We start from the raw sequence: 21,202 nt of genomic DNA on the forward strand, positions 1-21,202 counted from the left end.
TATTTCATTCATGTTAGTAGGGGATGACAGATACATAATTATTGATCTTGATGTTGGTTTGGGAAGGTGGTTGCAAATTTATGGTCTTTGCATTTTATTTTTTAAACATTGGATATTGTGTGATTCCTCAAACTCATCTACCTTTTTTTCCATTACATCTCAACACCTACTTTTGTAGTACACTCCAAGATACCTTTTGTTATCTTGGTACATTTATAGTTACTCCTCTAGTTACCTTTAACTAACCCTTTAACTAAACTATGGTATTAACTTCCCTAACCCTCATTATCGTTACTTGGGTTAGGTGAGGGGTTTGGCCCTGTGGTTTGTTTTACCACACAATCGCATAGCTCCCCCCTTCGAGAAACCTGTGTATGTCGGTTGTGCCATTGATCCGTTGTTGTGGGGGCTACATCTGTTGCGTTGCCATTACAGATCGTGTCTCGGTGGCTCGTGTTCGATGGCGGCCCTGGTTCGTCGTTGCTGCTGGCGGGGACTGAAGGGTTTTCTAATTCGTCATGGAGTGGACATCATGGTGAGTTGCATCTTCTTGTGATGCTTGAGTTGTGGTAGTATATGTGGAGTGGTTAACATACGGGTTAATCCGCATCTCGTGAGCATAGGTCATCCGTCCATTAGCATGACGACAGAGAGTATAGGTGTTGGTCCTCATTGATCGGATGACAGTAAAAGGGCTGATCCATCTAGGCATCATTGATTCACCGAGTCCTCGTCGTCGGATCGGGAAAAGACTAGGACCTTTGCTCCCGTTGCGTACTCTATCGCTCGGCGGCCTTTATCTTAGCCCGCTTTTGTCGTCGTTTAGCTAGTTGTAGGTTCTTGTGTATGCTGAGCTAGAAGATATGTTCAATCTGTTGCAAGTATAGCCACCAATCCATTGCGTCGGTGCAACTATTTTTGTTGGCTAGGTCCACCTTGATGTCGGGGTGTAAGCGGCAGTCTCGCACATATAGTGCTCAGAAAGGCTGATTTGAGTCGAGGCTTGCACCGAGGTGTTATAGCATGATGAAGGGTAAGATCAAGTCCCATGTTGTGTGTAATGGGTCGATGAATGCAGTAAGTTGTTGTTTAATGGTCTTGTTCATCCATTCTTCTGGGGGTGAAATGGTGAGGTAAATATCTATTAAATGCCTAATTGTGTGGCCAATGCTTGTAGTACCTCTCCACTAAATTGCGGTCCTTTATATGATAGGATGCAATTTGGGCAGGCATGTGGGAAAACAATCCGCTCCATCAGCTTTGTTGCTATGATGACAGCCCGTGCGTCTGGAATTGCAGCGGTTTCGGTCCATTGCGTCAAGTATTTGGGGATGACTACAATATACTTGTTTCCTGTCCGGGATTCAGGAAAAGGGCCGATGATATCCCATCCTATTAACTCAAAGGGTTCAGAGACGATAATAGGCTGGAGTAGGCCGTCATTGGAATGGGGTGGTTTAATATGTTGACATGATTGGCATTGTTTTATGTAAGCTGCGATCGTTGTACACATTTGCAACCACTAATACTGAAGATGGATTTTGTCCAGCACATTGTGGAATCCGAGGTGGCCAGATATTGGGTGATCGTGAAAAAATTGCATATATAAATTCCGCAAGCTATGTGGTATGTAGATTCGTGGCTCTTTCCCTATTTTTATATAGTATAAGACATTGTTTTGTAATTGGAAATGGGTGTGTACCTTTTTGCATTTTGTTGACTGGATCTTATGGATGATTTGTTGTATTTGCTCATCGGCTTGTTGTAGGGTTGCTATCTATGCCATCATTGTGGGTAATTGGACTAGTGTAGGATTGAATTGAACACACTGTGTTTCCACTCTTGACAAACAATCGGCGATCAGATTTTGGACTCTTTTTTTATAAGTTAATGTGAATCAATATTCCTGTAAAGTCATTGCCCATCTTAATAGATGACCTAGTGGGTGTGGCATGTTAACTAGATGAATTAGGGGATGGTGGTTTGTTTCTACCTTGATGTGGGGGACATGCAAATAGGGATGGAGGTTTGTGAAAGCCCATACGATTGCTAACCATTCCTTTTCTATTGTGGAGTAATTCTTTTCTGCAAGAGTACGGGATCGACTTATGTAGGCAATCGGGTGCTCTGCTCTTGTTGTATCTACTTGTAGTAGTACAACTCCCAACCCATGATTTGATGCGTCTGTCTGGAAAAGGAAGGGGTGTGAAAAATCTGGGTGAGCCAACTGACCTACTTGGTGTAGTGTCTTTCAATTGGATGAAGTTGTTCTCACATTCTATTGTCCACTCAAACTTTGAGCCTTTTCGTAATAGGTGTCGTAGGGGTGCTCTCATGGTGGCCATGTTGGGAATGAATCGAACCGAAAAAGTTGCCATGCCTAAGAAACGTTGCAAGGACTTGACTATGGTTGGTCGGGGAAAATTGGTCACGGCCTCGGTTTTCTTGGGGTTCATCTGTAGGCCTTCGGTAGAAATGATGTAGCCCAAAAACTGTAGCTGGGTGCTACCCCATCTACATTTATTCTACTATAATTTCAGATTGTGTTGTATTCATTGTAGAACTACTTGTAATGCCTGAATGTGTTGTGGCCATGTGGAAGTATGAATTAAAATTTCATCTAGTTATACGAGCACTGTACTTTCAGAGATAAGATCTACGAATATTGAATTTGCCATTCGTTGAAATGTGCTACCTGCATTGGACAAGGCAAATGGCATCATGTTGAATTGGAATAGGCCTCTTCGTGTTCTGAAAGCTGTCATATGTGCGTCTCTTGGGTCCATTGGAATCTGCCAATATCCTGTTGCAAGATCGATAGAGGTGAAGTACGTCGAGCATCCCAACTGGTCCAAGAGATCATTGATTCGTGGTAGAGGGTAAAGGTCGTGGATGGTGACTTGATTGAGCTTGCGAAAGTCAACACAAAATCGGTATGTGTCGTCATCCTTTTTTACCGTGTGGCTCTGATACCCAATCATTATGTGAGGGTGATATGATCCCCTTTTGAAGCATCTCATTCACTGCCTGGTCAATGTAGGCATGATCTAAAGGGGAACGTCGTCTTGTTGCTGTCCAGATAGGTGTTGCGCTGCTTGTGTTGATGACATGTTAGACTAGGAATGAGACTATAGTGGGCTTGTCTGATGAGTTGATTAGCTTGGGGTATTGAGCTAAAAGCTTTTGCACATTGTTTAGTCAAACCTCCTAGCTTAATGTTACATGTGCATTGCTGATTTGGTGGTCGCGCTTGCTGGTGAACAGGGGGACTAGCCTTGTTGGCAATAATGTGAGGTGATGTGTATCGAAATCTAGTTGGGCATTGCTCTGAATGAATCCGAGTGTGAGTGGGAACAATTCATGTGGAAGTACACAAAAGGTGTACGTGATTGTGGTTGTGCCAAGCTTGAGTGTGTAGACGGTTGTGGTGTTGGACTTATATAGGCGTTGGTGATTGCCGAACAACACCTTGATGGGGGGGGGGGGGGCTTTGGAGGTTGCAAAATTGAGGCGATCGACCAAATCTTGGTTGATGGAAGATATGCTACTACCGGAATCAAAGAGAACTTCATGTGGGCTATGGAGGATTGTGGAAATGGTTGTGCACATGAGATAACTTGAGGATGTGGATGCTTGTATGTGTGGGGGTTGTGCTCCCTTCAACATTCTCCAACTCAGTTTTCTGATAGGGTGGCCTGGTAACTCTTGTCAGCCAACTGTACTCGCACATTCTGCTTCTATGTTTGATTGTTCCATTTCCGACAGTGTTTCTTCTCGTGCCCATAGTTATTGCAGAATAAAACACTTAGGTCTTCCTTGTGCATCACGTTGTCGTAGTGTATTTCGTACACTACGTGAAAAAGTAAAAAATAATATAGCTGATTTAATTACATATAAATAAATAAAATAAGAATATCAAGATATTTATCACCAATAAATAAAATAAGAATATCAAGATATTTATCACGTGCATAGGGCAAGATTTGAACCTGTATCTCCACGTAGCCAAACCTCAACTTTACCATTATGCTACCTTATCTTTAGTGTTCTATAAATAGATTTAATAAGTATAATTGCTTTATTTACGCCTACCTTTATTAAAAGGTAAATCATGCATTTTTAGAGTGCGTGAATAGAAAAACGCAAGCAACTAAAAAGTGACTCATGCACATCTAGCGTGCATGAGCACTATATTTAGCAAATAAAAGCAAGGATTAGAAAAGCATCACATGCATATTTAGTGTGCATGAACATATTAGAAAAAAAAAGCATGTAGCTATGCTTAGTCTCTCCCATCACTACATAAGGATGGGGAGCACAATGTAATAGGGTGTGAAATATTTGGAAATTGGATATATTTCCGAAAACACCAACCGATTAATATAATCGTGGGATTCACGAAAATAATATAATCTATACTTGTGGGATTCACAAGTTTCTTATATCTTTCTTTCAATCTAAATACATATTCTTATCTAAATATTGATTAATCGAATAAAATACACTCGTGGGATTCACGAAATTTCTATCTCTCTTTCTAATAATCTATTCATTACTAGCCTCATCTCATATTTTTCTTTCTCCTAGTCCAAAACCTCGGCGGTTCCCACCCGACTCACGCAACGATCCGGAGCCGAAAGGCACGACACAGTTGGTGAACCCGACGTGAAGGCGGGTGGCAAGGAGATGGAGAATCAACAAGAGGCGATGAGCATAACGATGATGATGATGTTCGAACGGATGCTACAAGAACAACGAGCGATGTCGGAGATGAAGGCGGCAGTAGAGCGGCTTCTGCGACGAAACGGGGAATTCAACGGTAAGGGTGTGTCACGCTACCTACGTGAATATAAGGCGGAGATGATGCAATATCGGATACTGGAAGGATTGCAAGTGATATCCTTTAGTCGGGTGGCCTCGGACGAACTACAAGAGAGAATCCACAAGATACAACAACAAAACTCGACATGGGAGTCCTTTGAAGAAGCTTTACGGGAGGCATATGACTATGAGAGATGGACGGGACGAGATCGACGAGAATTCGACGAATGGGTGGCATCGGAGAAGACTCACCGAAGTGCAACGCAAGCGTTCCTAGAGTTCGAGCATCGTTTTGCTCGACTCTCGGAGCGGGAACAACGGTTGGTGGGGGAGGATAAAGTCCTAATGTTCGTAAAATCGATCGATCGAAAAGAAAGGATGGACATCGGGATCGAACTCGAAGATGATGACGGTGCGAACGGCCTTACCGAGGATTGGGCTAAAGTCGAAAGGGTATGCCGAAGACATGATGAAAGGAAGCTGAGAATCTCGTCAACAACGACATGGCCCATGAAGGATGGTCGATTGAGGAAAAACGATGAAGCCAATATGAAGGCCGAAATACAACATGATGGTACCACGGGAGAAAGAGTGGAACAAGACACCCACTCGTCTTGTGAAAGAACGATGGCGAAGGATAAGGCCGATAATTCAAGTGTAGAAGGAAATTTCGGGATACAAGTGCCCGAGACATCGGGTCAAAAAGGGGTAAGCATAATAGATGTTTGCATAATTGATGCAGATAAAGAGTGTGAAGCGGATGTGATTAAGGAGGTAGCCACAAAAGACGAAATCGAATCGGAGGTGGCTATGGACGAATCAATGGCGGATTGCCATATCGAGACTTCCCCACCACTGATTCCAGAGACTCCGGCGGTTGCGATCGAAAGGCAACGTGAGACCGAAGAGACGGAAGGTGGCGGAGAGAAAACGAATGTCGAAGCCGACGAATACGATGAAGAGATAGCCGAGAAGAATGCTAAGGGTGAAACTACGAAAGAAGGTAATACCGAGGATTCATGCCAACAATATCTAGAGACTTCGGCAGTTGTGTCCGAGAACCAACGTGAGACCGGAGAGACAGGAGGTGGCAGCAAGAAAGGTAAAGTCGGAAGCCGGTTTGGATGGAAGGTGATCCGGAACGGGATTCCGACCCGAAAGAAAGCCGAACCGGGCGAATGAGGATTCGGCCGAAAGACGACCCGAAAGAAAGCCGACCCGAAAAGGGGTCGACTCGGTCAAAACCGATCGACCGAGTCTGACTTGGCCGAACGCGAATATGGATGGAAGCCGACCTAGCCGAAAGCCAATCGGACGAGACCGATCCGGAAAGAAGCTAATTCGACTCAACTGGAGGTTAGACCGGTCGAGGCTGGTGAAAACGAGGAAAAGAAAGCCAACCGAAACCAAAACCGATAGATCGAAACCGGGCCGGAAGGAGACCGACTCAATCTAAACCAAACAACCGATTCCGATTCGGCCGAATATGAATCCGATCGGACGCCGATCAAACCAAAAGTCGATCGGACGAGAGCGAACCGGAAAAAAGTCAAGGTTGATGAAGACAAGAAAGAGGCCAGTAAAAGACACTACCACGAATGACAAGGGCCAAGAATATGATGAGAGAGAACAAAGAATATGGTGGATCGGATGGCGACAATGGTTCGGGTGGAAAGAATGGGTCTACTCAAAATGGAGAGACAAAGTTGACATAGCGGGACAAACAGAGGATGAAGGGGAGACAACGAGCATCGGCAACTTCGGCACATACCGGAGGATGTGCGGGTTCGGAGGGGGCGAGTGTCGTAGTGTATTTCGTACACTACGTGAAAAAGTAAAAAATAATATAGCCGATTTAATTACATATAAATAAATAAAATAAGAATATCAAGATATTTATCACCAATAAATAAAATAAGAATATCAAGATATTTATCACGTGCATAGGGCAAGATTTGAACCTGTACCTCCACGTAGCCAAACCTCAACTTTACCATTATGCTACCTTATCTTTAGTGTTCTATAAATAGATTTAATAAGTATAATTGCTTTATTTACGCCTACCTTTATTAAAAGGTAAATCATGCATTTTTAGAGTGCGTGAATAGAAAAACGCAAGCAACTAAAAAGTGACTCATGCACATCTAGCGTGCATGAGCACTATATTTAGCAAATAAAAGCAAGGATTAGAAAAGCATCACATGCATATTTAGTGTGCATGAACATATTAGAAAAAAAAAGCATGTAGCTATGCTTAGTCTCTCCCATCACTACATAAGGATGGGGAGCACAATGTAATAGGGTGTGAAATATTTGGAAATTGGATATATTTCCGAAAACACCAACCGATTAATATAATCGTGGGATTCACGAAAATAATATAATCTATACTTGTGGGATTCACAAGTTTCTTATATCTTTCTTTCAATCTAAATACATATTCTTATCTAAATATTGATTAATCGAATAAAATACACTCGTGGGATTCACGAAATTTCTATCTCTCTTTCTAATAATCTATTCATTACTAGCCTCATCTCATATTTTTCTTTCTCCTAGTCCAAAACCTCAGCGGTTCCCACCCGACTCACGCAACGATCCGGAGCCGAAAGGCACGACAACGTGTTCGCAAGGTCCTTCTTTCTTGTAGGCTTTCGATAATCTGTCGGAACCGTGTCGGGTCACACGCCTTTCCCGAATCTTGGTGAAGCTTGACGTTTCTGTCAAGAGGAGTTGAGATGGACTTACAGTCGACAATCCCGAACATGATGAGCATACTCAACACATAATGTCGTTGGCTGATTAGGATGCCTTCGGGGGTGCGGAAGTAATGAAGATCCCCTAGGTCCTTCATGTCGAATGATGTCGCGAGCTAGGACTTTACACAACCGATTTCTTCTAGGTCGGCGCCGGGGATGACTAAATCAACATAGAGTAAAATATTAACCGGTCCACATTGACCTTGCCGGATGAACAATGAAGAGTCCAATTTGGACTTCGCAAACCCCATCCGACATAGGTAATGCGTGCTCTTCGCGTTCCATGTGCGTAGGGCTTGTTTTAGTCCGTAGAGAGACTTCTTCAGTCGGCATATTGCCGAGGTGTTCTTTCCGGACTGAAATCCGGGGTGCGGTACACTAATGTAAGCTTAAGATAAGGATAAAGAAATGAAAGATAGAAAGGAGAAAGAGAAAGAAGGGTGCCGATCCACCCGACCACCCCCGAGCGAAGGGATCGAGACGGACTCGAGCCTCGATCGGCGTCCCATACCACCGCCGTGGCGTCGAGTCGTACCTGGTGCTGGCGCGCTCGCTACAAGAGTTGACCCACCACACGAGCAGAGTCTCGATGTAGTCAAAAGATGATCAAATGAGGGTAGCTAGGCCTCTTATTTATAGCGATACCCAAGGCCCCCAGGCAAGTTCACACTTGACCTAATGGGTTGTCTCAATCCCGAGGATTAAAAGTAATCCTCCCCTTCTTTACACTCTCATTTAACCCTCACACTTATCCACGTGTATAGAATACTACGGTAAATTCTTACCACGGGATATTATATGGTCATGCCCGTAACATACTCCCCCTCTTTAAAACATTGCACTCTTGCAATGGAAAGTTAGGGAAGTTAGTTCTAAGTGTATTTTCGCGTTCCCATGTGGCATCTTTTATTGATTTATCCATCCATTTTATTTTGAATTCTCGGATTTCTTTAGTACGTAATTTTTTTGTTTTAACATCGAGAATTCTTTCTGGCACATGTGGTTTAGAAGATAATTCTTCAGAAGTAACCAGAGTTTCAGTCGTAACTGTATTGTCGCCAGAACCTAGAAGTTCTTTTAGACGACTCACATGAAAGACTGGATGAATTCCGACACCATCGGGAAGAGCGAGACGATAGGCTGATGACCCAATGCGTTTGAGGACTGTAAAAGGTCCACAAAACCGTGGGGCTAACTTAGCGCACTTACCCGTAGACAATGTCTTAGAATTGTGAGGTACACGTAAAAATACCTTCTGTCCAGGGTTGAATACACGAGGTTGCCTATGATGATCGGCATAAAAACGCGCTCTATCTTGAGCTGTTTTTATATTATCTCGTGCAATATGCAACATATCTTGCATATCCCGAAGAAAGTTTTGCGTACTTCGCAACTCATCATGATGTATAGTAACATCAATCGGGGCTCGTGGCTGAAAACCATACATCAACATAAAAGGACTATATCCCGTCGACGTATGCTTGGAGCTGTTATAAGCAAACTCCAAAATTGGGAGATAACGTTCCCATTTTGTTGGTTTTGCACCAACGTATGCTCGAAGCATGTCCTCAATAATTTGATTTACTCGTTCTGTCTGTCCATCGGATTGAGGATGATCCGTGGAGCTCATGCTCAACGTAGTTTCTAACTTCTTAAAGACTTGTGTCCAGAAGTCACTAGTAAACTTTGGATCTCGATCACTCACGATATCCATCGGTAACCCATAAAAACGAAACAATTCGTCAACGAATTGGTAAGCCAATTCAGGAGCTGTTACCGTGGTTTTAGTAGCAATAAATCTGGCCATTTTAGTTAGTCGATCAATGACAACCCAGATGGCATCATGACCTTTTTGGGTGCGAGGAAGGCTAACAATAAAATCCATGGATATACTTTCCCACTTATTATTGGGAATGTCCAAGGGATGTAAAAGTCCTGCGACTTTAAGTCGCTCAGCTTTGTTAACCTGACACTGGTGACATTTAGTCACATAGCTATGTATGTCAGGACGCATCTTAGGCCAATAAAATTGAGTGGAGATGAGAACGACTGTACGATGTATTCCAGGGTGCCCTGCTGAGGGTGCATCATGGCATTCAAAAAGAATCCTCTTTTTGACCTCGGGTAAATCTGGAACACAAACCTTCCCATTACGGTAGAGCAAACCGTTAGCAATGTGGAAGTATTCCTTCAAGGATGTGGTGGTGTCTGTTCCAGACTCAACTCTTGCCCAGTATTTTGCAAAATAACTGTCATCAGGATACTTTCCTCGAAGGTGATCATAAAGATCTGATGATATTTCAGTGAAGCTAAGCGTGTTAACTTCACGGATGCGACTTAGTGCATCAGCGACAATGTTCATGGAACCTTTACGATATCGTATGGAAAAATCGAAGTCCTGGATGAGATCAGCCCATCGTGCCTTACGACCTTTCAGGTCTTGTTGGTCACAAAAATATTTCAAGGACTCGTGGTCCGTAGTTACCACAAAGTGATTTCCATAAAGATAATGGCGCCATGTTTTGAGCGCATGTATAACTGCAAATAATTCCTTTTCTTGAACGGTATACCGACATTGAGCAGAATCAAGTTTCTTACTCTCGAATGCTATTGGTTTACCATCTTGATACAAGACAGCACCTATAGCATAATCGCTGGCATCGGTTTCAACCTCAAAAGGTTTTGAAGGATCGGGTAAAAGAAGTGAAGGAGCCTTGCAAACCAAGTCCTTGAGTTCCTTAAAGGCAAGGTCTAGTGTAGCATTCCACACAATAGGTTTTGTAGACTTACGCGTTTGACCTTTTAAAAGATCAGTAAACGGCGTCGTCAATTGGGAGTAATTACGAAGAGACTTTCGCAAAAACCCCACAAAACCAAGGAATGATCGAACTTCTCGAATATTCCGAAGAGTGGGCCAAAGCTTGATTTTCTCAATGCGAGAAGGATCAATTTCAACTCCTCGTTCGGTTATGAGATGTCCTAGATAAGTAATTGATTTCTTGAAGAACTCACATTTTGAGATCTTCGCATAAAACTGTTTGTCACGCAATGTTTGTAAAACAAAGCGGACATGTCTAGCATGTTCTTGTAATGTACGGCTATAAACTAAAATATCATCCAAGAAAATAACGACAAATTTTCCAAGTTGTTCTCGGAAAATGTCATTCATTTCTTGTTGGAAAGTAGCCGGAGCATTGGTCAAACCAAAAGGCATAACCAAAAACTCGTAATGGCCATAGCGCGTACGAAATGCCGTTTTAGGAACATCGTCCTCACTTATTCGTATTTGATGGTAGCCAGTACGGAGATCAAGTTTCGTAAAATACCGAGCTCCCTGGAGACGGTCAATTAGATCGTCAGCCCGGGGCAATGGATACGAATTCTTGATCGTCACTTTATTCAAGCGTCGGTAATTAATACACATACGCCATGTGCCCTCTTTCTTTTTAACCAAGAGAACTGGTGCACCCCATGGAGATTTACTATAACGTATATAACCCATTCGTAAATAGTCCTTGAGTTGCTTAGATACCTCATCTTCTTCGGATCGACTTAAGCGATACGGAGGTATACTTATTGGTGCAACACCAGGTACAATATCTATACGATGGTCTATATTACGTTTAGGAGGTAACCCATCAGGTAGTTCACTTGGAAAAACATCATGAAAATCATTTAAGATTTCATCAAGTTGTTGTTGTTCAAAATATGTTAATTGAATCGGGACATTATCGATATTGTAAACGTGAATGTCCGGATCAAGTACACAATAAAATAACGTAGAACAAGACAACTCGGATATTGATGGACACGAGGAAACAATCGAGAGGGATTGTTTTTTTACACATTGAATAAAATGCGTACAATCGTTCAGTACAAAAGAAATGGAATGACGAACCCAATCAATAAATAAAGAAGAGTTTTTATTATAAAACCAGGGATAACCCAGTATTACATCGGTGGTACAAAGATTCATTACATGGAAGTCTACTTCCTCTATATAAGTATCTATAGAAATTCCTAATGAATGAATCGCCCCGTTGATGTATTGTACTCTTCCATCAGCCAAGTGCACCGTGTAGGTGTGATCACTTACGGTGGGTTGGATTCCCCATATCTGAACCAAACGATCATTCACAAAATTGTGTGAGCTTCCCGAATCAAATAAAATTTGTACGGGAGATCCATTGATATACCCGTTTGCACGTAGTAAATCATTGGGACCCAATACATAGTGAGGGAAAGAACATTGACAATTACTTAAATGATGTGTATAGACCTGAAGGACATTAGGAATCTGACCTTTATGGTCTGCAGCTTTAGCTTTGTTGTCGTGCTCTTTCCGTTGGAGCTTTCGACATTGATCTTTTGTATGACCCTTCTTTTTGCAGAATACACAAAAAGGATGTTGTCGCTTACAATCGCGATCCAGGAATTCGTTGGGTGTCTTGCGTTTCCCAACAAATTGCGACTGCTTAGTCCCGGGCGCTTCGTTGGGTTTGTTATGGTCCTTCTTCGAAGTGCGTTGATAGCGAAGAACTATTTCAACGGCCTCTTCGAAGGATTTTGGATCCTTATCGTGCACTATCCAGTGATAGTCCGAATTGGGGATGCCATTGACAAAACAAGCTATCAACCAATTGTCCCCTTCTAGACCCGATTTTTGGATTTGGGTTCTAGCATGGTGAACATAGTCTTCTAGCGAGGAAAATTTCCTGCTAGAGAGGTTCATTAAAGCTTGTGCTGCCTCGGTTCGAGAGGGAGGTTGCAGAAATTGGCCCTTAAAAACCGTGACAAAATCTGTCCAGGTATCGGGCAATTTCCCCATAGTACGGAGGCCACGCCACCAGGCGGCGGCCTTACCCCCGAGTTCTCGACCGACATATGCAATCTTCGTACTATCTGGCGTGGGATAGAGCTCAAAATGAGACTCCCATCGTCCCAGCCATGTGCAGATTGCTTCTTCGGTTCTTTCCTTTTTGTCTCCCGTAAATGGCTTAACGACAAATGATGGTTCACCTTGTCGCTCATCAGGTCTATTAGTCTCACGTTGTAGACTAATGACACGTGCCTCAAGAGCACTCTGAGATTGCCGAAGTTCGGTCATCTGTTGAGCGGTGAAACTAAGGTATTGGGTTATTTGTGCCAAATACATCTCAGTGGACATTTGTCCAGGAGGATTCCCCTGAGTTCCTTCCGCTTGAGCGGATGACATCGGGTCGTTAATTTGAGCCATTAAAGATTATTTCTGGAAAAGAAATAGGATAAGGTCAGAGATATAGTCATAACATCATGTCGTGATGTAAACATATCATGGGCGAGCATTAATCGATATCATTATCTCACGTCAATACCCCTCTAGACGTATGAGATAAGGTTCAAGATCAGGTTACTATGGTAACACAAAGGTGTTTTAAAAACCATGGGGGTGACAAATAAATGTCTTTCCCTGATCTCTATATCAATTTTTTCATGGTGGCTCCCCGAGGCTCAACCATGTATGTTCGCGTCATGAATAGTTTATACACGAAAAAAATGTTAACAATAAACTATGTTTCGGTGCCCACATAAGTGGTTTCGGCTCTTTAAGTCCTATTACGAGGACCCCGAGGTGCACTTAGACCTTAAGTCTAAACATGTGTTATAGTCATATGTATCAAGGATGTTGTATGGTCTTGGTCATATTTGAACTCGAGACCTCGAGAACAAATACATTAAACACTTGAGCCAACCAAGTAAGTTGCTCTTCTCGAATGCTTAATGTTTGATGCGTATAAGAGATATGCGAGGCAATTGATCATATACGTTTTTTTAAAAGAACATATATGTCAAGGGTCCTTATTTCGCCCTCATTTACCAAAACTATGTTGATACGTTACCTAACCTCAAGTCTCGTAATTACGATGGCATATGCCAAAGGGCAACCTAATGGTCAAGCCAAATGAGCCCTCGTTTCGTAGTAGGCTCACGTGGGCCATCACATGGTCACGTCATTACGAATGCCTCTCGTAAGAACGAGCTCATGGTGGCATCGTATCCATGTAACGAGGGAGGGATGTTGGATACGTGCGTCATTGGAGCGACCTCACTTGAAGTGGGTCAAGCCCTACGTACTCAACATCATTATGGCTATTGCGTTTCTTTACGTAACGAAATCGAGGTCATCAACGGGGTTGTCAACAATAAAAAATTGTTGAAAAAGGAATGGTGACAACGCCATTCTCACAAAAATGTGAGGACGGCCACCAACATCCTTTTCCCGACCATGACAACTTTCGACATAATCACGTAATAACGAATATACACATATGTTTACTTTTCACATATATACGATCAAATACGTATATATGTGACCACATATGCCTATATTAAACATATCGTTATATTAAATAGCCACAAATGATGTGATCGAGATACGTACTCGAGGTATATACCTCTACGCACACGAAACATCCACAAATAAGAGATCATCGTAATACGCAATGGAGGTATTGACCTCTTACGCATACGAGACCAAACGCATATCGTTTACAACAAATTAAGGTATTAAACTCATACGCAAACGTAACATATGTTCGTGAACGTAATACGTAATTGAGGTATTAACCTCGTACGCATACGACACTCATCACATATTATTAATATGTCAAACGAGGTATTGACCTCGTGCACATATGTAAACGTTTTAGATAATCAATTAAAGACCACTACAACATCATTGATTTAATGAAAAAAATTACATATAAACTAAACACATGATTAGATGGGAGAAGAGAGAATAGAAAGAAAAATTAAGGAAAGAGTTACCGAAGTTCTTTGTTGATCGTTGTCTGGATCAAGGCCAACCGCACAACGATCGATCAGCATCAATCAAAAGACAAATGAAAAACAAAGAAACATTAGTAAAAAAATCTGATACCAAATATTATAGATCATAGTACTAATGTAAGCTTAAGATAAGGATAAAGAAATGAAAGATAGAAAGGAGAAAGAGAAAGAAGGGTGCCGATCCACCCGACCACCCCCGAGCGAAGGGATCGAGACGGACTCGAGCCTCGATCGGCGTCCCATACCACCGCCGTGGCGTCGAGTCGTACCTGGTGCTGGCGCGCTCGCTACAAGAGTTGACCCACCACACGAGCAGAGTCTCGATGTAGTGAAAAGATGATCAAATGAGGGTAGCTAGGCCTCTTATTTATAGCGATACCCAAGGCCCCCAGGCAAGTTCACACTTGACCTAATGGGTTGTCTCAATCCCGAGGATTAAAAGTAATCCTCCCCTTCTTTACACTCTCATTTAACCCTCACACTTATCCACGTGTATAGAATACTACGGTAAATTCTTACCACGGGATATTATATGGTCATGCCCGTAACAGGTACCATGTACACGTGTTCCTCAAGTTCTCCTTGCAGGAAGGCATTCTTTACATCCATTTGATGTAAATGCCACCCCTTTACCGCGGCTACTGCAAGCAGGACACGGGCAATTGTCATCTTCGTGACAGGCACAAAGGTCTCATCGTAGTCGATGTCGTGTTGTTGTGCGTAACCCTTTGCTACTAGCCGGGCCTTGTAGCGGTTGGGAGAGCCGTTGGTGTTGTACTTGACCTTGTACACCCACCTGCATCCAATCGGCTTTACACCCTTCACAACGTCAACTAGGTTCCAACTTTCATTTTCCACTAATGTGTGCATCTCTTCATCTCTTGCGGCACGCCAAATTGCATCCTTCACCGCTTCTGTGTATGTTACGGGCATGACCATATAATATCCCGCGGTCAGAATTTACCGTAGTATTCTATACACGTGGATAAGTGTGAGGGTTAAACAAGAGTGTAAAGAAGAGGAGGATTACTTTTAATCCTCCAGATTGAGACAACCCATTAGGCCAAGTGTGAACATGGCTGGGGGCCTTGGGTATCACTATAAATAAGAGGCCTAGCTACCCTCATTTGATCATCTTGTTGACTACGTCGAGACTTTGTCTTGTGGTGGGTCAACTCTTGTAGTGAGCACGCCAACACCAGGTACGACTCGATGCCACTATGGTGGTATGGGACGCCGATCGAGGCTCGAGTCCCTCTCGATCCCTTTGCTTGGGGGTGGTCGGGTGGATCGACACCCTTCTTTCTCTCTCTCCTTTCTATCTAGATCTATATTCTATCCTTATCTAATGCTTACATTAGTCCATGTCTCTAAAAGTTGGTATCAGAGCTCATTTTCTAATGTGTCTTTTGTTGTGTTTTGTGTTCTTGACTAATGGCGATTGATCTACGTGCGGTCGGCCTTCATGCAGACAAGGATCAACAAGGGAACTTCGGTAATCTTTCTTGTTTTTTTTTGTCTATTTTTTCTTCTCCCATCTAATCATGTGTATGGTTAATATGTAGATTTTTTTCATTAATTCAATGATGTTGTAGTGGTAATTCATTGGTTGTATAAAACGTTTGCATATGTGTATGAGGTCAATACCTCATTTGACGTATATTGAATATGTGATGAGTGTCGTATGCACACGAGGTTAATACCTCAATTGCCTATTACGTTCACAAACATATGTTACGTTTGCGTATGAGGTCAATACCTCGATTCGTTGTAAATGATATGTGTTTTGTCTCGTATGCGTAAGAGGTCAATACCTCAATTGCGTATTACAATTAACCCTTATTTTTGGATATCTCGTGTGCGTAGAGGTATATGCCTCGATTATGTATCTTGATTACGTCATTTTTGGCTATTAAATATAACGATTTGTTTAATATAGGCATATGTGGTCACGTGTATATGTAGTTGATTGTATATATGTGATAATATACATATGTGTATATAGGTTATTATGTGAATTTAAATCGAATGTTTTCCTTTTCTGGGAAAGGATCTTGGTGGCCATCCTCACATTTTTGTGAGAATAGCGTTGTCACCATCCCTTTTTTCAACAATGTTTTTATTGTTGAAATCCCCGTTGGTGACTTCGATATTTCGTTACGTAAAGAAACGCCTATAGCCATAATGATGTTGAGTACGTAGAGCTTGACCCACTTCATGTGAGTTCGCTCCTATGACACACGTATCCAACATCCCTCCCTCATTACATGGATATGATGCCACCATGAGATCATTCTTACAAGAGGCATTCATAATGATGTGACCATGTGATGGGCCACGTGTGCCTACTATGAAAAGAGGGCTCATTTGGCTTGACCATTAGGTTGCACTTTGGCATATGCCATCGTAATTACGAGACTTGAGGTTAGGTAACGTACTAACATGGTTGTAGTAAATGAGGGCGAAATAAGGACTCTTGACATATATGTTTCTTTTAAAAAACATATATGGGCACATGCCTTGCATATCTCTTATACGCATGAATCATTAAACATTCAAAGAAGAGCAATCTACTTGGTTGGCTCAAGTGTTTAATGTATTTGTTCTCGAGGTCTCATGTTCAAATATGACCAAGAACATACAACATCGTTGATACATATGACTATAACACATGTTTAGACTTAAGGTCTAAGTGCACTTTGGGGTCCTCGTCATAGGACTTAAAGAGCCGAAACCACATATATGGGCAAAGAAACATAGTTTATTGTTAACATTTTTTTCGTGTATAAACTATTCATGACGTGAACATACATAGTTGAGCCTCGGGGAGCTGCCATGAAAAAATCGATATAGAGATCAGGGAAATACATTAATTTGTCACCCCCATGGTTTTTAAAACACCTTTGTGTTAGCATAGTAACTTAATCTTGAACCTCATCTCATACGTCTAGAAGGGTATTGACGTGAGATAATGATATTGATTAATGTTCGCCCATGATATGTTTACATCACGACATGATGTTATGACTATCTCTCTGACCTTATCCTATTTCTTTTCCAGAAATAATCATTTAATGGCTCAAAATAATGACTCGATGCCATCCGCTCAAGCGGAAGGAACTCAAGGAAATCCTCCTGGACAAATGTCCATTGAGATGTACTTTTCGCAAATAACCCAATACCTTAGTTTCACCGCTCAACAGATAACTGAACTTCAACAATCTCAAAGTGCTCTTGAGGCACGTGTCATTAGTTTACAACGTGAGACTAATAGACCTGATGAGTGACAAGGTGAACCATCGTTTGTCGTTAAGCCATTTACGGGAGAAAAAAAGGAAAGAATCGAAGAAGCAATCTGCACGTGGCTGGGCCGATGGGAGTCTCCTTTTGAGCTCTCTCCCACGCCAGATAGTACGAAGATTGCATATGTCGACCGAGAACTCGGGGGTAAGGCTGCCGCCTAGTGGCGTGGGCTCCGTACTATGGGGAAATTGCCCGATACCTGGACAAATTTTGTCACGGTTTTTAAGGGCCAATTTCTGCAACCTCCCTCTCGAACCGAGGCAGCACAAGCTTTAATGAACCTCTCTAGCAGTAAATTTTCCTCGCTAGAAGACTATGTTCACCATGCTAGAAGCCAAATCCAAAAATCGGGTCTAGAATGGGACAATTGGTTGATAGCTTGTTTTCTCAATGGCATCCCCAATTCGGACTATCACTAGATAGTGCACGATAAGGATCCAAAATCCTTCGAAGAGGCCGTTGAAATAGTTCTTCGCTATCAACACACTTCGAAGAAGGACCACAACAAACCCAACGAAGCGCCTGGGACTAAGCAGTCGCAATTCGTTGGGAAACGCAAGACACCCAACGAATTCATGGATCGCGATTGTAAGCGACAACATCCTTTTTGCGTATTCTGCAAAAAGAAGGGTCATATAAAAGATCAATGTCGAAAGCTCCAACGGAAAGAGCACGACAACAAAGCTAAAGTTGCAGACCATAAAGGTCAGATTCCTAATGTCCTTCAGGTCTATACACATCATTTAAGTAATTGTCAATGTTCTTTCCCTCACTATGTATTGGGTCCCAATGATTTACTACGTGCAAACGGGTATATCAATGGATCTCCCGTACAAATTTTATTTGATTCGGGAAGCTCACACAATTTTGTGAATGATCGTTTGGTTCAGATATGGGGAATCCAACCCACCGTATGTGATCACACCTACACGGTGCACTTGGCTGATGGAAGAGTACAATACATCAACGGGGCGATTCATTCATTAGGAATTTCTATTGATACTTATATAGAGGAAGTAGACTTCCATGTAATGAATCTTTGTACCACGCATGTAATACTAGGTTATCCCTGGTTCTATAATAAAAGCTCTTCTTTATCTATTGATTGGGTTCATCATTCAATTACATTTGTACTGAACGACTATACTCATTTTATTCAATGTGTAAAAAAACAATCCCTCTCGATTGTTTCCTCTCCATCAATATCCGAGTTGTCTTGTTCTACTTTATTTGATTGTGTACTTGCTCCAGACATTCACATTTAGAATATCGATAATGTCTTGGTTCAATTAACATATTTTGAACAACAACAACTTGATGAAATTTTAAATGATTTTCGTGATGTTTTAACGAGTGAACTACCATATAGGTTACCTCCTAAACGTAATATAGACCATCATATAGATATTGTACCTGGCGTTGCACCAATAAGTATACCTCCTTATTTCTTAAGTCGATCCGAAGAGGATGAGGTATCTAAGCAACTCAAGGACTATTTATGAATGGGTTACATACATTATAGTAAATCTCCATGGGGTGCACGAGTTCTCTTGGTTAAAAAGAAAGAGGGCACTTGGCGTATGTGTATTAATTACCGAAGCTTGAATAAAGTGACGATCAAGAATTCGTATCCATTGCCCCGGCCTTATATTAAGATGGTAAACCAATAACATTTGAGAGTAAGAAACTTGATTCTACTCAATGTTGGTATATCGTTCAAGAAAGGAATTATTTGCAGTTATACATGCGCTCAAAACATGGTGCCATTATCTTTATGGAAATCGCTTTGTGGTAACTACGGACCACGAGTCCTTGAAATATTTTTGTGACCAACAAGGCCTGAAAGGTCGTAAGGCACGATGGGTTCATCTCATCCAGGACTTTGATTTTTCCATACGATATCGTAAAGGTTCCATGAACACTGTCGCTGATGCATTAAGTCGCATCCGTGAAGTTAACATGCTTAGCTTCACTAAAATATCATCTGATCTTTATCGTCAACTTCGAGGAAAGTATCCTGATGATAGTTATTTTGCAAAATACTGGGCAAGAGTTGAGTCTGGAACAGACACCACCACATCCTCGAAGGAATACTTCCACATTGCTAACGGTCTGCTCTACTGTAATGGGAAGGTTTGTGTTCCAGATTTACCGAGGTCAAAAAGACGATTCCTTTTTAATGCCATGATGCACCCTCAGCAGGGCACCCTAGAATACATCGTACACTCGTTCTCATCTCCACTCAATTTTATTGGCCTAGATGCGTCCTGACATACATAACTATGTGACTAAATGTCACCAATGTCAGGTTAACAAAGCCGAGCGACTTAAAGCCGCAGGAATTTTACATCCCTTGGACATTCCTAATAATAAGTGGGAAAGTATATCCATGAATTTTATTGTTAGCCTTCCTCGCACCCAAAAAGGCCATGATGCCATCTGGGTTGTGGTTGATAGACTAACTAAAATGGCCAGATTTATTGCTACTAAAACCATGGTAACAGCTCCTAAATTGGCTTACCAATTCGTTGACGAGTTATTTCATTTTTATGGGTTACCAATGGATATCGTGAGTGATCAAGATCCAAAGTTTACTAGTGACTTCTGGACGCAAGTCTTCAAGAAGTTAGAAACTACATTGAGCATGACCTCCACGGATCATCCTCAATCCGATGGAGAGACAGAACCAGTAAATCAAATTATTGAGGACACGCTTCGAGCATACGTTGGTACAAAACCAACCAAATGGGAATGTTACCTCCCAATTTTGGAGTTTGCTTATAACAGCTCCAAGCATACGTTGACGGGATATAGTCCTTTTATGTTGATGTATGGTTTTTAGCCACGAACCCCGATTGATGTTAATATACATCATGATGAGTTGCAAAGTACACAAAACTTTCTTCGGGATATGCAAGATATGTTGCATATTGCATGAGATAATATAAAAATAGTTCAAGATAGAGCACGTTTTTATGCCGATCATTATAGGCAACCTCATGTATTCAACCTTGGACAAAAGGTATTTTTACAGTCAAACGGTTTTTTGGACCATTTACAGTCCTCAAACGCATTGGGTCATCAGCCTATCATCTTGCTCTTCCCTATGGTGTTGGAATTCATCCAGTCTTTCATGTGAGTCGTCTAAAAGAACTTCTAGGTTCCGGTGACAATACAGTTACAACTGAAACTCTGGTCACTTCTGAAGATTTATCTTCTAAACCACATGTACTAGAAAGAATTCTCGATGTTAAAACAACAAAATTACGTAATAAAGAAATCCGAGAATTTAAAATAAAATGGATGGCTAAATCAATAAAAGATGCCACATGGGAACGCGAAAATACTCTCAGAACTAACTTCCCTAACTTTCCATTGCAAGAGTGCAATGTTTTAAAGAGGGGGAGTATGTTACGGGCATGACCATATAATATCCCGTGGTGAGAATTTACCGTAGTATTCTATACACGTGGATAAGTGTGAGGGTTAAA

This window comes from Azolla caroliniana, unplaced genomic scaffold (assembly GCF_043228905.1).
Source record: "Azolla caroliniana isolate FFs.n. ecotype wild unplaced genomic scaffold, voAzoCaro1.0.p SCAF_12, whole genome shotgun sequence".
NCBI lineage: Eukaryota > Viridiplantae > Streptophyta > Polypodiopsida > Salviniales > Salviniaceae > Azolla > Azolla caroliniana.